The sequence below is a fragment of the Callithrix jacchus genome, chromosome 13 (assembly GCF_049354715.1).
Source record: "Callithrix jacchus isolate 240 chromosome 13, calJac240_pri, whole genome shotgun sequence".
In the NCBI taxonomy this organism is placed as follows: Eukaryota; Metazoa; Chordata; class Mammalia; order Primates; family Cebidae; genus Callithrix; species Callithrix jacchus.
This window is the reverse complement of record NC_133514.1, coordinates 83,088,032-83,105,499: the sequence shown is the minus strand read 5'-3', so window position 1 is coordinate 83,105,499 and position 17,468 is coordinate 83,088,032. Positions and strand designations below refer to the sequence as shown.

At 36.8% G+C, this 17,468-nt stretch overlaps 1 long non-coding RNA gene across 1 annotated transcript in view; it reads right to left on the bottom strand.

Moving 5' to 3' along the window:
• LOC118146876 (uncharacterized) overlaps window positions 1-16,031 on the bottom strand; it is a 135,125-nt gene extending 119,094 nt beyond the window's left edge. The window contains exons 1-2 of the long non-coding RNA XR_008476049.2: window positions 15,959-16,031; window positions 12,299-12,391 (exon numbers count right to left, since the gene is read on the bottom strand). This is a non-coding gene — a long non-coding RNA (uncharacterized LOC118146876). The remainder of the gene's footprint in view (window positions 1-12,298; window positions 12,392-15,958) is intronic.
• Between the last annotated feature and the right edge of the window lie 1,437 nt (window positions 16,032-17,468).

The following is a 17,468-nucleotide window of genomic DNA, read 5'->3' as shown; positions in this document are numbered from 1 at the left end:
ATAATCCACTTAGTGAAATCAACTTATTCGCAAGAACTACTAGAAGTATTTTAGGACAAGAAATTACCATATCTTAAATTAAATGATAGAAATTATATGAAATGAATTATAAGGATTGAAATATATGAGTTTTATGAACCCTTGCAAAGAGAAAAGTTGTATGTGTGAGTGACTAAATGCATGTATAGAGGGAGGAAGTGCATTTCCATACTTATTAAGTATTTTAATATTGTATAATACTTGTAACAATTTACTGGGGGGAATTGAAATGTATGTTCTTCACCCTTTGAGTTTTACCAGTGGGTTGGAGAAAGATAAATAAAGCAGAATATAGACAAAAATTGATTAAGCAGAGATAGAAACTTGATATACTTAGAGTTTATACAATGAAGCAGTGCTCACTGTGTATCACGTGAAAGGAGGTCATCTCTGGCTGAAATTGACTGGGAAAGCCTAGCAGAAAAGTAAGGATTCATTTGAAGTTTGTGGCTGATAAATTTTTCTCTGCTTCATAAGAAAATGGAATTCTAGGAAGGCAGAACAAGGGAGTTGGAAAGCTGGAAACTGAAATAAGAGTAAGCTGTCTAAATAGTAGTTATGATTGACTGAAATGATAGACCAGTTGTAGATTTAGGAATTAAAACTAAGTGAACAGCAGAGATATAATGGATTCTTGAAGTTAGGCTAAGGAGTTGGCACTGAATTCTCATAGGCAATGAAAGGTCAATGGAAACACTAATTTCTCACAGAGAGATTCAGACTTAACAATGGTATACGGTCAATGTTTCTTTCTAAATGTCCAAGCGTGTCAGTGATTCCTCTAAGCTGGCTGAGATATCCCACGCACTGGGTCGCTCTCTTCAACTGTTCTTCTCCAGCAGTACCTGACTGGCTGGAGAAGAGATGGTGCCATCTCTACTATGGCACCATCATATAATACTTGCCCAGTCTGAGAACTAAAGTGATGCCAGTGAGGCATTCACCTCAAGAGAAAAATTTGAGGGGCGGGAGAAAACTCAGTAATCAATATGAATATTTAATGCAATATTTTTAAAAATAAAAATCAAGACAAAATTTCAAATGAGCAAAATACCAAAAATAAATAAATAAATAGATAGATAGATATAGTATCAGTATTCACCATGTGTCTGTCCTGTCTCATTTGATCCTAACAATCACCATGGGAGGACCACAAGACCATCATTGTTACTCTCATTTAATTACCAAGGACAGTTGAAACTCAGAGAAGTTCACTCACTTGCTTGAAATAGGGAACTAGAACTCAAACCTAGCTATTCCTCTTCAAAAGTAGTATATTTTCTGCTCCAGGAGACTAGCATGTCCTTTTATGGATGTTCTCTGAACAGATTCAGGGAAGAGGCAATTTGGAAAGCTCAGAACATTCATAGTTCTCACTAATTTAAATTAGGATGTTTGCTATGTAGGATGCTGATTCTGTGATATATTTTTCTCTCTGAGTATTTCCTTAAGATTTCAGTGGAATAAAAGAAAAAAATTGGGGAAGAGATAAACAGGATCATCCTGAAAGAAGAAAAATAAAGAAATTTTTACTTAAAAAGAGACTGAGAATAAACCACAGTCTACTGTGGAATCTAGGAAGAAGAGAGTAAATTGCATGCTAATCACATGCAAATAATGCATGGACCTACTGTTTCATATACCTGCAAATGACCCTCAGGAATAAAAACCAGCTGAATCCATTACATCTCAGCATAGTCTCTGAATTGAATTTACTAGTAAAACCAACTCAGATGAATTTTTGCTTATTATTTAGCCAATGAGAATGTTTCCAAGGTCACTAATTAGCAGTTTTAATCTCTTTAAACCCCCACCTTATTTGGATTCATGGCTCTGGTCTACATCTTGTGTTTCCATCTGCATTTACTTTGATTTGCCACTTGGACATTCATACTGACCCCATCTGCACAATGGTGTCTGCCAGCCCAGAAGCTGGTCAGTTGCATTAGGGGTCTGGATGCTAGGCCTGGAGATGGCAATGGGGACAGTAGGCAGCAGTGACAGTGTATAAGAGGCCAAGGTCCGAAGCCAAAGCAGATATTCAGCTGATTGGATCTAGGAGCTGGGACTAAAGCACAAGGTGCACGGCAGGTGGACTGATGAGATTGCAGAGCAGCAGCAGTTTGGAGTTGGCAAGGTTTTGCTCACAGTTTGAGTGCAGCAACCTTATTAGCAGGGTTGAAGCAGTGGTTTCATCCACTGAAGTTTCCTGACAAAAACATTGTCCCACTTTCAAAACTCAAATAAAATCTCAACAGGAAAGAAAACCTCCTGCATGTGGAAAGGCATTGGTCTTTGACCAAGCACTTTGCTTCTAGTGGGAGAGAAAAGGGAAGAGAAGGTATCTACCTGCCCACCAGGTTAGCAATAAACTTTGGTTTATTTCAGTTATCCAACCCATAAAATGGAAATAGGAACTGCCTGATCTATAGCACAGACGCATTATGAAAATCACGTGAAATAATGTTCATAACAGAGCTTTAAAAAGAACCAAGTCTCATATCTTAGAAGTTGTCTCTTATTAAAGATTAGCATTGGTTTTGAATATACTAAAATATATTCTTTGATTTCTCTGGAAAAGAAATTTAGAATCATCTGAGCCATTATTAATCTTGTGTTAGTTATTTTTTGTCCCCAAATTCCAGCTAAGGTGAACTTTGTATATTCCCTAATCATAATATTTTGGATATTTTCCTGTTTTTATGCTGAAACTTATACTATTTTTTTTTCTACCTGGAAAATGTTTGCTTTCTATTTGTCTAAGTCAGAACTTTACTTATCTCTTCAAATCTCACCTTAAATATGATTTTCCCCATGAAAAGTTTCTGTCTTTTTCTTACTACTTTAAACTTCTAATATAATCTCTTGAATTTTATTAGGCTACCACTTGCCTCATCCTTACAACAAAGTCATTTGTGTCCTTGAATTATTCCTTCTAACAGATTTTAATCTTCTCTTGAGCAAGGAGACCTAGAAGGCCTAGAGAAGGACTCCACCCATATAATTCTTCAACAGATATTTGTCAATAAGAACCAAACTCACTCTGAAATCTTCCTCTACAAATTTCCTTTGGTAAAGTATATTTGAACAAATTGAAATGTCCTCACTGCTCTGAAATGGGAGGACTGAAGTATAGCAGGAATTTCATTTTTTGCTTTCTTTTTGTGAGTGAAGATGGAAATATTACAGAAATATTTCTTAAGCAGCAATCTTAATAAATCTTTCTCTCACCAAAAGAAACTTGGCAGAAAGTGTTCAGCAGAAGGCTTCCTATGTAACCTCAAGACCCATAGTGAGGAAAGCAGCCTGTGAGATACAAAACAAATTTGTCTGACTCACTTGGAAGAGAAATTATTCAAATCTTAATACACAATAAATTATAGTAATAGATGTAAAACCTCCCAGCATATATCTGTATCCAACAGGTGTTCAGTAAGTACTAAAGACAAAATAACCAAGAATAGCAAACTTGTTTTGCAGACACCAGAGTGCTCAATAGAGCAACCAGGATAATTATTGATGAAAAACCACCTCAAATGGTCATTCCTCCCTGAACCAGATGCAGGACACAACCCCTGTGCACCCAGGGAGTTTGTAAGATGAGTACATATGTGCAGAAGGTCATCATGCCTCTCATTGACAAGTTGGCCAAATCAAAGTGGATCATGTCAGCCTGGTTTGGTTTGCCCGAGGGGAAATCATGCTGTCAGAATCCTTTACCATCTCAAGTCCAGTGAGAAGTTAGGAGAATGCAGTTGCAACATTAATTCCATTTTTCTTAGGTCAGCGGTTTGATGTGACTTGTCTTCAGACCTTGGGCAAAATGATCAGTGCATATTTCAGACAGAAAGACCTTTAGCTAGCTAACTCATCTGTTACAATGTATTCTTAATGAGACACTAGAAAATCTGGTTTCTGATGCTGTGTAGTGTTTTCAAGGTATGAGCCCAAACCACTTACATATTCTTTGCCTCAAGACTAGGGTGACCATTTACCCTTTATTGCCTGTCATAGTTCCTGCTTATACCTGTTGTATCTACCTAATTATTAGTAGTATCCTTTTTCATTTCCAAGAGTACCTATGTTTGGACAATAAATTTTATCTACTTGTGACATGGTAAAAGCCCCATAAAACTGCATACCTCAACTATACCTTGGCTTTCTGTTGAAACTGCTGTCTGCAACCGTGATGTGACAGGCAAGCAGTCCAAACCCATGCCATCTTGACCTCTGCCACTTGTAATAAGTAACTAAGGTCTGTAATTTCCACTCTACCCAGGCAATGCATAAACTAACGCTTATCTTGACTTCCGTGAACCACTTAAGTAACGATCAGAATGTCCAAAGTCCCCTGGCCCTCGGAATATTCGAAGTCCCTCACCCTCACCCCCACCCAGTAGGTGGTTTACAGAACGTCCAAAGTTCACTGGCCCTCGGAATGTCCAAAGCCTCTCGACCCAACCCCTGCCCAGGAGGTGGTTTACGGGCATAAAAGGTCTTAACATCCTCCTTTCGGGGCCAGGGGTTAGAGAGACCTGAGTCTTCTGTGGCTGCCAGCAATAAATGACCCTCTGAATTGGCCTACTTTTGTCTCAGTGGTGATTCTGTACTTGCTTGGTTACAGCATACTTATCAATCAAAGACAGGGCAAATGATCTTTAAGATATTTTGCTGTTGTATATTTCTGTGATTTTAATTGAGAAAAACACATCTAAAATGGGATCTAGTTAAATATGTATACATATGTGTGTATAATAATTGTGTAATTTTATATTTTGTTTATATAATTTGAGTGTCATACTGTACCTATGCTTTTATATTCTACACACAATAAATTCACATTACCAAAAATACCTTTGCAGAGTTAGACTGAAGCCATAGAGCTTATTGATCTCTTCAATCCTCTACCAGGGCTCTTTGATAGAGAGGTGAGAATAGACAGAGTAACTTCACAGACTGATGTAAAACCTTTTATTTATTTTTATTTTTATCTGTTCTCATCTTTGCTAGTCTATAAAGGAAGCCAGTGCTTCACCTTCTGAAAGTCTTGTCTTTGGGAGTTTACTGGCCTTCAGTCTTCTTGATGGAATGTTTTTTCACACACAAAAATATAAAATTTATAACAGCAAGAAATGTAAATTTAGTTTGTGAGTAAGAGTGAGAACATTAAAATAAGAAGGGTTGCCATGGATAGAGGCAGGTTGACAAATGCTTCTGAATGAAGGAGAGATAAATGTGAAAATATGAGAAAAATGAGAAAGTGCATTCAGACTTGCTAGGTCATATCCTTGGCTGTGAATATTTGTCAGATGTTGTGACAGCTGTGTCTCATAGTATGACTTTTGGAAATAGGCTATTGTATTTGTTTAAAGAGGAATTCACATGCTCAGTCAATATCCTAGAGGCAGATATATCAAGGAACATTTAAGACAAAATGAGAAAATATGAGGAAATCATAAGGCCAAGTTTTGAGTACAAAGTTTCCCCAAAAACACACATAAACCTTGGACATGCATCAGAATGGGTAAAGGGTGACAGTTTTAAGTAAGTTGAGAAGAAAGGTAATAGCAAAGACAATGATGTGTGATGGCTTCAAAATTGCTTTGACTTTAGCCTGTGTCTTTGTCTCTTAGATTGCTCTGTTTAATGATGTTAAATAATCTCAAGTACACTTTGAAGTTGGGTAACCCACAAAGCTCTTCAGAGTAGCTTTGAAGTTAGATTCTGTAAAGCCTCAAATTGAAGTATAATTTAGGAATCCTGGATGTGATACACATCTTCAGTCACTGATTTGAAAGAAGTCAGACAGACTGCATCTGAAAGGCACATAGTTCAATAGGAAGTTGAAAAGTTTGCCTGCTGAGATAATCACATTTGATATGCTAAATCAATACTTTTTACGTTTTCTTTACTATTAAAATTTTAGTTATTTTTAAAATATTGAAAATTTTTGTTAGTGTTGTTTTAAATGTTTGAGGGTTATTAATATAAATTACACCATGCCTTCATCTTGGCCAGAATGAAACAAAACTTGGAAGTAGAAAAATAAACAAAAAAAGAGGTAAACAAAATGGTGAGGGCTTAAATCAATGTCACCATCTCTTTAAGATTTCAAGTTCTGAAAAGAAGGAATTAGGTAATGTGCATTTGTCATTGTTTTTTGCCCAGCAAAGCACCAAATATACTTTAAATCTTTCTATAGGCTTTCCAATTGAGAAGACACAGGAAGTCATAAAAGCCATTCATCTATGGAGGAAACTGCTGCTGGCAAAACGCTTCTGTGGATACTATTTGAAAGAATCCAAAGAAAGGACTTTCTGGTCTTTGTAACTCAAATTGAATGTACTATGGTATAGTCCTAGGCCTCAAAACAACCTGGCACACCATTAAAAATAAATATATGTAAAGAAACACATTGAATCATTAAATATATGAAGGGATGCTCAACGTCTTTAGCAATACTGGATTAAGTAAATAAAACCCAAAGTAAGGTTATATTTAATGCAATGTACTTCGCAAAAATTGGTAAGTCTATAGTACCAAATGTTGAAATACAAATAGGCTCTTTTAAACTCTTTTGTTGAGTATAAATTGGTACAACCACTTTGGAAAGCACTTTGATATGATCATGTAAGAGTGAATATTTGTATAACCTATTATAACAGTAATTTGATGTCTTGGTAAATACCTAGAAGAAAATCCTTTTACATGTTCACCAGAAGGTAATTAACAAAATTTATATATATAAACATGCATATATATTTATACATATATTTATTAATTTATATTTCAAACACATTTTACATAAGCATAGTATACAAAGAGATATAAATTTCCAGTTCCTAGTGTTTTGGGGTTGTGGAAGCAGGCAGGTGTGGTTAAGAGGGACACTGGAAGACAGAGTTACTTTCAATGTTCTAGTTGCCGGGCTGGCCAGGGAGTCACAGAAATTCATCATATTATTGAATAAATACATAGATTTTTTTTTTATAAATTAGTGCTGTAAACAGAGCATTTCAACAATTCAGTTTCTTACACATGACTATTGCTAAAAATAACAATGCAATGGAAATGGAAAAGCTGTTACACCATGTCCTATATTTTTCTTAGAATTTTCACACATGTTCTTTCCTTTGAGCTTTAAAACACTCCCACGTCCCAGTGTTTATGTCATAGATAAGGAAACTGAGACTCAAAAGGACTGAAGCAATTCGATTAAAGTGAGAGGGCTAGTCCCAGAATAAGAGCTAATTAAAACTTTTCTGAACTTAAGCTGTCTATTTTCCAATATTTTAAGCCACTTACTTTGAAAATGTCTTCTGACATATATTTTACAAAATTTTGAAATCAGAGTGATTTAATATTTTAATAGTAAGTGATGCTAAGTTAGAGGAAATCTCCCTACTCCCCATATACTACCTTGGCAACTAAGGGCATAGTAAAAGGCTATATTAGAATAAAATATAATATGTCTTTTCAGGCCTACAATAATGAGATTTCAGCTCTCTGAACTTTGGCTAGTCATGCTATACAGAGGCAAAAATGGAGAAGAAGATTCTTTCTAAAATATTTATTCATTCTTTGACTTATCAAGAAATAGAGAAGAATTGTCCTTCATCTTCACAAAAGGGTTTGTGCCTTCATTTGATCTAATATGAAAGAGAAGTGGAAAGGTTTTCCTGATCCCAATAGACAATGAAATGTTTCTATATTCCCCAGAGGTGTCACTGAAGAAGTCAATACTGAAATAAGCATAGCATAGACTTTTATTAATTATTTCAATCTTTGTGAAGTAGACATCCTTCTTCCCCCATTCTATACAGATGTCTAGATAAAGGTGATTTCATCATCTCAAAGGAAATCAGAAACATTGGGACAAAACTTTTGATGCCTTTCAATATCGTAAATGAGTAGAGAAATTCAAGCCTCATATTTAGAGACTCATCTTTTTCTGAATAGCCTATCTAGGAATTACTTATCTCCATGAACTCCATTGATTAATTTAGTAAACATTAAATTTTTGCAAAGACCACCTCAGTAAATATACATATAGTTAGATGCTAAATGTGGCTGCAGACATTTAGAGGCAAGTAGTTCTCGATAAAAGCTGGAGTGGCCAGGGAACATTTTCAGAGAAGGAGAAAAAATCCAGGAGACAGAATATCACACAGAGTCAACAGGATCTGTGTAGATCTGGGAAACATGAGAGACATTTTAATCAAAGGAAGACACACCACTCTTATAAATATTCCTTGGACAAAGGGTTATCGCTCAGGCCCTGTGAGACCTATGAATGCACCTCAGCCACAAGAGAACCATAAGATAAATGGTTTGCTTCCCTAAATGTGGCAACAATCTATTAGAGGACTGGTCTATGAACTTAAGGGCAGAGTCTCCTTGCATTAAAAATCTGTTTGGGTAGGATTCTATATAATTGGCTAATTTGAAGTGTGATAATGGAAACTTTCTTTCTATTATAACTCTCCCATGACCTGCCCTGAGATCTGGTATTTCATGCAAATAGTATCATCTTTGTGTATCTTACAGAAGATTCGACCTCCAAGAAGAATTGTTTATGTGTACATGCCCCTGGGATAAAGGGCATCCAACACCTTCAGAAGAAAGTGGAATTAAGACAGGCTCAAAGTAAGAATTGCCTGGTTGGAATGAAACCACCAAGTGAAATTGTCATTTAGTGGGGTGTTCCAGTCCCAGAAGATTAGGATAGGGCTTGTTAAAAGAAAGTTGGAAAGCTGTCATGGTCAACCAATTTTTCCATTTTTATTCTCCCAAAATGCACACTGAAACATGGCTTGAAAGAAGTGAACTTGGATGTACTTCAGCAGTTCAATCTCTCCCCACCAGGGTGAGCCAGGCCATTTCCCTATTTTGGTGCTTAACCTAATTTGGAATCCTCTTTTGCAAAATGCCTTTACCACCTGCCTGAGGTGAAAGGAACAAAGCTCATGCCAACTGACAGGAATGTTTTCTGCAAGGCTGAGTTAACAGGGCAACCTTACATTATCTTTTGCTGAACAAGGAGATTTTTTCCAACAGTGAAGCCTGAGAATGTTCTTTTTATTTTTTTTTTTTTAAATTCTTTTAAATGAAACAGGATAAGTGGAGAGGAGTCAAAACAGTGAATTTCACACATTGAGAGTGATGGGGGTTTTCTTGTGTCCTGAGGAATGAAGGGGCTCAGGGGGAAGGTAAATGTGCTTCTCTACAGATCATGGCTAGAAAAGCAACATAAACCTCACAGTGGAATATCCTCTATGGAGCAGCCTTCTTTTCCTAAGCAAGAATGCTCATTTGATTGCTGCCACGTTATTATTTACCATTATTCATTAAGAAACTAGTCCTCAAAACTTGTCTAGACCATTCAACAATCTTTAAAGTCCCATCTCTAAAACACAACCTTCACTCTGTCACCAAGGTTACTTTCTCCCAATATCCTCTATATCATGTCTCTCTGGGGCTCAGAGACTTGTAGGGCCTCTCCAGCACCGTTAAAATAGTACTTGAATTTAGCTGGACATTGAATGTCTTACATGCAGATCCTGGCTCATTTTTATAAAACAAAGTCCACCTCTTCTATTTTAAAATGTTCTTCTATGGCTAGATCTCTGTGGCCAGTCCATTCTATGAACAGCTGCTTCTTACCCTGTTTTACTGACTTATATGATAGTTCTCTTAACTAGATACAACATACATCTTTCATAAAATTCTACCTACTTTTTATGTCTTCTTTCTCCTCCCCAAAATCTTTTCTGATAACTTGCATGCATACTGCATTGCCTCTCTCCACATTTTTTGCCGTATTTAAGGCTAAAGAAGCCCCACAGTGTGCACTGTGTCAAAATACAGCTTGACATGTTGTGTGCATCAAGTATGTTCATCTCATTCATTTAATCAACTAGAGTCAACAAATTCTTATTTTCTCAAGTTCAGTGCTAGATCTTAGGCTGGTTTCTCTCTTCTCACCAAAAACCAGCATAATGATCATGTTTATGATGACATTTTAAAATAATTTTGCATTAATTTAATCTATCAAAACAATAGTAAAATGAAAGTCATTCCCAATTAAATGCACTACAAATTTTGAATTGACTGTAAGAAAAAACACTTAGGGTACAGTTTAAAAAAATTGATGTTTTCTGCTTCGGGACAAGTCACAAAGGATGCTGTAGTAGGTTTCATACTATTGTCCAAAATGTTACATCAAACAGAAACTTGAGAATATGACCTTATTTGGAAACTGGGTCTCTGCAGTTGTAACTGTTTAAGATAGGATGAGTTCAAACTGGATTCGATGTGGCCCTAAATCCAATAGCTGATGACCTTATATAAAGAGGACACACTGAAAGACACACAGGAAAGAACCATGTGACAATGGAATCAGAGCTTGGAGAGACATGGCTACAAGCAAAGGAAGCCAAGGGTTGCCAGGAGTCATCAGAAGCTAGAAAGATGAGAGAGTATGATGCTTCTTAGAGCCTTCTAAAGGAACATGGCCTTACTGAAATCTTGATTTTAAACTTCTAGCCTCTTAGAAGAACTGTTGAGAGAACAAATTTCTGTCATCTAAAGACACACAGTTTGTAATTATTTGTTAGAGCAGCCCAAGGAAATGAATACAGATGTTGAGTGGTGCATTTAGTCTTCTGAATGTAAGTGAGGTGTTTCACTCAAAATAGAAAGTTAGATACTAGCTGAAAAACAGTTCTGACCAGGGAAACTCTCTTTCTACAAATGGCCTTAAAAATAGAATAGGCACTTTTTTTGCCTTTTTTTTTTTTCCAGTGGTTTTGGTGTGATCCTCCTTGAAAGGAGGTGAATGAACCAAGTGACCTTTCAAGATCGTCCTCAATCCTTTGATACTGGGATTTTATGAACTCTGCTCACTTGATAATCTAGGCCAGTCTTACTTATGCGTGTATACTTCCAGAACAGTTTTCTATTTCAAACTTCTACTGCAAGCAAGTAAATTCCCTCATGTCCCCTACCTATGTCTTTCTATTCACACACCCTGAAGTGCAACCATATTTATGTTTATAGTGATATATTTGTTTCTACTAATCTCCTTAGAAAGATGCCCTTACAGTATGTCTTATAGGCTGCTTTTGTTCACTATTTTTGGTAGCCTTGTTTTATATGATCTTATTTTTATTTTTAACCAATGGGATTTAAAGTGTTTCATTAAACTAGCTAGTGATATTTCTTTAAACTTCTGGATTAATCATAATTGTCTAGGTTGCAATAATAAATAATCCAAAATTGCAGAGGTTTCAAACAAAACAATTTCCCCATCATCTACCCAACTTGTATATCTTGGATCAATGAGAGGCTTTGTCCTACACGCTACTCATTAAGGAAGGCACACTAATGGAGTTCTGACTTCTGGGATATCTCAGAATCTGGAAGGGAAGGTGGGGATGGTGCACTGGTTCTTAAAGGCTTCTACGTCCACATGACAGACATTATTTACTATCCTGTTTCACTGAACAAAGCAATAATATATCCATCCCTAACTTTTAAAGAGAAGAGGAGTGCAATCCTACCATGACTTTAGAAGGAGGTGCGTGAATATTGGTTACTAGTAAAATAATGACCAGCATTCTAGGACAATTCAGAGTATTTGTTACTTTACTTCATACACACACTAATGGGTTCTCATCAACTGAGTCCTCTTACTCTTAAAGGAATGTATATTCTGGATAAGAAAGTAATTCTCCTTAGGGAAGAAACCACAGGTTTGGGCACAGAATTTGAGTTGGGCCTCGAAAGCAAAAGCAGTAATCTCAGAATGGGGACTGGGATGGGGAATGCGCTAGGTGATTTGAGCAGAAAAAGCAGAGGTCTAGTTCCAGAGCCTTGGGAGAATATGAGATGTCTGGGATTAGAAAGAAGGATATAGGAAGTTCAATGTCACTACAATGTAAGTATCAGAAACACTGGGAGAGTTTGACTACCTAATTCTCTCCTCCTCAAACCTCTTCTATATTCACATTCATGCATACATTTCCACTTCCCAACTGCTAAATAACTGTGATCCTGCAGTTCTCACTTGGCATTTCTCTACCAGATCTCTTAGCCACTTACTATGCCACTGGGAAGGAACTAGAGTGAGACCAATGAGGAATTTAGGGTATAACATTTAAAGAATTACTTTCTTCTGATGCTGACATTGCCATAGCTAAAACCAGGGCTAAATGCCTCCTTACAAATGAAGCATTAGACCGAGAGTGGTGGCACATACCTGTAATCACAGCATTTTCTGTGGTAGAGGCAGGTGGATCACCTGAGGTAAGGAGTTCGAGACCAGCCTGGTCAACATGATGAAAGCCCAACTCTATTTAAAAAATACAAAAATTAGCCAGATGTGATGGCATGCACCTGTAATCCCAGCTACTCAGGAGGTTGAGGCAGGAGAATCACTTGAATCCAGGAGGCAGAGGTTGCAGTGAGCTGAGATCATGCCACTACACTCCAGCCTGGGCAAGAGAGTGAGACTCAGTTTCAAAAAAAAAATAAAAAATAAAAAAATAAGGTGTCATCAAAGCCAGATGGCATATTTTTAAAGGGTTTTTATTTATTTTTTTTTTCAAGCATAAAATAGACAAAAAGAAATCTATCCAGAACTACTACAAATCCATAGATCAATTACTTGGGTCTTGATTTTTCTTTGCTGGCACTCCCACACACCTTATATTTCTCTATATTTGTCTGTCCTGCCTTGTGTTCCTACAGTAAGCCTATTCTTCCATCTTCCAGTTCCCAGTGGGACTGGTCCTACTGGGACTACTGCCTCCCTGAAATCTTCTGGCCCTAAGGATAGCAGAGGCTTCTCACTATTGCTAGTATCTGAATGCCTCACTCTCTTTTTTCCCCTAAACCTATTCATACTTCTATAAAAGTTTTCTTCTTTAGTTTCACCTAAACCTGGGTGAATTCTCTTTTCTTCTGAGACTCTGACTGGTACACCCTATTTAAACCCAAGGATGAATTGGCATGCGTTCCATAGGTGAAAGGTAAGGGAAACAACAGATTCCTGTTGCATTTATCCATCATGATTCATGTAGACCTTCGCCTGAGATGAGTTTCCAGGTCAATCACATTTGTATCATCCATTGTTATGATGTTCTCCTTATTTCAATGTAATGAAAAGGCTTATTTTTTACCCTTTAATATAGTACACAAACCCATGATTTAAAATAATAATAAAATATCAAAAACTCATAGTTTCCTCAACACAACGCTGAAGTTTCTCCTGAGAGGAATAAAAGCTGTTTTTCTGGAGATAAAAACCCACTGAAAAGTTTATAAAGAAAACAAACTCCCCTCGGGCAGTAATCAGTGGTCAGACAGTATCTGACAAGCACAGCAGAATTTTAGCTATTGCTCTAGGGCTGTTCTTAGTTCTGGTCAATTCCTTTGCTAACTGGGATATGAAAGGAACCCAAGTGAAAATAGTCCAGAGGGGGGGAAAATCAGAAAGATAATGTAAAACAAATTCATTATATCTGGAATATTAAGATTTTGTTCTTAGAAGATTTTCTTCTTTTAGCCCCAGAGCACTTGAAAGTTCTGAAGATTCATTTTATGTAAAATCAAAATGATATTTTTACATAACACTTATTTTAAGTTTAAAGGCTTGCTACAATGAAACTGGCACTATCATGAGCCTAAAGCAGCAAAATAAACTGAAGAGGCCTCATAAAAATATATAGGCAGTAGTCAACTGAGGCAAGGAAGTCAGCTTCATGGCTTGAGACCTCTGATTTGCGTCAACACCTAAATTTCTCCTGCCTCATTCTGGAATTCTCATGCAGTGGTAGTGTTTCCTCCTAGACTTTTTTCTTTTTTCTCAAAAAGGAATTGCAGTCCTATTTCCTGACTAATTAGAATGGTTTATAATTCGGTTTTGGCCTGTAGGAATGGATTAATCTCTGTAAGAGGTGTGGGAAATTCAGCAGCTTCTTTTAGCAAGGGTATTCATGCCAACTTTGTATTTATTTATTTACTTATTTTGAGTTTCATTAAATAGGAAGCCTTATTTTCTACAGATTTAATTTTGATGTCAAGGTTAAAGTTTCAAACTCATTGTCTTTTGTTTATGGTCACATTCACTCTCTTCCATACACTAACCTCCAGATTTAAAGTAGCCAAGATTAAGAATCTGCCGATTTTCACATCTTCTTCAAAGGCATGTAACTTGGCTACACCCTGTATTCCCCACCACCATTAATCAGTTTTACAAATGCACTGGGCTCCAGAGACTCAGCTAGATGCTGCATGATATGAACATACAAGGGCAAAGTCTTTATAGGAATTTAGAGGATAGCTGAAAACTATACCTTGTCAGTAACAACATCAGCTTAAAATAAGCATCAGGGTTATTGTGCTAGGAATGCAGGATTAGATGTCATATGAGCTCTCTATATAGCAAAAAATATATTTTTAGAAAAAAATTATTCCAATTATGCCCCTGCCACCAATCAGAGTTATGATGTGGGGAAGTCTTTTTCCTGATTAATACAAGTAAGACTGCTAAGTATCACTCTTATCTCCTGCCTACTGTGCCAGTTCAAATCTCAACATATCTTATTTATCCTTAAAAGTCCAGTATACATATTTTCTTCTCAAAGCCATTTATGGAGGACCAAGTTTTGGGACCTACTACTCCTGGCTCCTAAAGCAGGCACTGTCTCTTCCTGGTATAAAGTGGCTAGAGCACACACTCGTCAATCAAATCTCTTGCCCTTACACCCTAGGAAGCGTATTCGCCAGCTTTGTGACCTTGGACATTTTTCAGAAACTGCTTGTTTCTCAATTTTTTCATCTGTAAAATGAGGATGATAATATGACTTCGAGTTGTGGTGACACGATCCCATAAGGTAGAACTCGGCACACAGCAAACATTAAGTATCCGATGATGTTAGCTAACATTACTTTATACCTAACAATATTCCGAGGTGTATGCCCTTTTACATAACTTGGCTATAAACACCTTGAAATCAGTTTACATATTCATACTTCTGGGTCTGGGGCCCAGTGTCCCAGCAGAGTATGGTGAACAGATCAGATGCCAAGCCAGCATTAGTCAACTGATACTTAGCAGTAGTTTCTGGTTTCTTTAAGACAGGGAATAAATTACAGGTGATTATATAGTGGAATAGGTTTTGGAAATGTAGCTCAGGGACATGCTAAATGCCAGATACGCAGACTACATTAGGCCAGAGCTGAGTACACCTGAGTCTGAGTTCTTGCCTTGAAAGCTATAACCTGTGCATTTGAGACAAAAGGTCTTCCCTAGCTCATTCTAGTTGCGCCTATTTGAAAGAGAAGACAAAAATAACTCAAATTTAACTCTTGTCACAAATGTATATGTTAAAACAAGTGTCTCTTGGTTTCTACATATTCTCCTCCTAATAAATATACCAGCACGAGCATAATCTCTTTTACTCACATTTTTGCCAGTGAATCCACAGAAACACTGCAATACGTCAGCATTTCTTATGCTCTTAAAACGTTTTTTTTTTCCTCTTAGCAGAACAGAAAACGTGAGAGCAACTGTTTTGAAAGTCCACCGCCCAAATGAAAGTTCACGAAGTTCCCCAGACGGCCCCAACCTTTAGAAGTGACATCTGATAAAGTGGCCAGAGAAGTCTAATAATGGTCAAAAGCTGAAAAGCACAGTTAGAGGAATGAAGCAACAGAAATGAGGGTAACATGAACTTCACTCTACAAGAGAGTAAGAATGAAATGCTCTGTTTTGTAGAAAAGGACTTTTTCTAGACACACACAGATACAGACATCAGCACACACCCTCAAAAATGACTGAAGCCTGGAGACAGCTGTTTCCAACGATAATAATTGTAACTACTTGGTAAGTTCTAATTAGGTATGAGATACTTACAATGATGAATCTGCAATTCTTAAAGCAGTCTTCAAGGAAGCTGCTGTTATCTTTATCATGTAAAGTTGACAATAAAGCTCAGAGAGCCTGCTCAGGCTGTGATTTTAGCACATGGCTGAGCCCGGTGCCACTTAGGCAACTCCTGTTCCACGCAGCACAGAGATCTGCATCCCACTTGGCACCTTCACACTGAGTCATCCTTACTTCCATTGTATGTGATTTACAGATCCACCCACAAGATAGTTTAAAAAATAAATGGCCACATTTAGTCAGTGTTTCCATTATTCTAACAAGAACCTATTCAAATGCCCCAGGGACCATCAAGCTATCCTAGACTACCTCACCAAAGCCCTATACTGTATATATGCACACACACACATACATAAGCATTCACATCCATATCTGTATATCTATGTATATCTATATTGTTTGTATTAGTCCATTTTCATACTGCTGATCAAGACATACCCAATACTAAGAAGAAAAAGAGGTTTAATTGGACTTGCAGTTCTACATGACTGTGAAGGCCTCAGAATCATGGCAGGAGGCAAAAGGCACTTCTCACATGGTGGTGGCAAGAGAAAAATGAGAAGGACAAAAAAGCAGAAATCCGTAATAAAACCGTCAGATCTTATGACACTTATTCACTACTACAAGAACAGTATCAGGAGAAACTGCCCTTGTGACTCAATTTATCTTCAACCATGGCCTTCCCACAACACATGGGAATTACGGGAGTACAATTCAAGTTGAGATTTTGGTGGGGTCACAGCCAAATCATATCATCATGAGGTTGTTTATTCCTTGTCTTCACCATTATAATCTGTCTCATCACCAAAACTATAAACTATTCACATCCATCTTTCACATCGTATTGGACAACAACTGACATATGAGATATATACATATATATATTTCCAAAACCTAACATGTATTAAATAATAACTCTATATACACACACACACATATACGTAAAGACACACATATGTGTGTGTGTGTGTGTGTGTGTGCGTGTGTGTAGTTAAAATAATGACAGTATCCCTCTCTATATTTTAGGGATGCTTACTTTTCCATGAGCAATTCTGAAGTGTTCTCAGTAGTAATGACATAGACACATAACTATGACTGGTATTCTCAGTAAGAAAATTGTAAGCTGCCAATGTTAGAAAAAAGAGGTTACAAAAAAAAGAGGAGGTCATAAGATAAAAATAGCAAGATAATGTGAACATATTTAAATAAGTAAAGCTCAATAAAATCATTCCAGATATTAAAAAAAAATCAGGAACAATGTTAGACTGTGAGAGATTTGTTTTAGAAAATTCATGGAGAACAAATGAGGCCCAAGGACTGTAGAAATGCAACTTGACAAACATGAGTTTAGGTAGAGAGACAATGGTGAATGCAAGACACATCTAACAAATACAAACCACTTTTCCTACCAATAGAGATGATGTTTTACAAATCACATAAACCAACAAACGTTATTTAATCTAATGTAAAAATATTATCC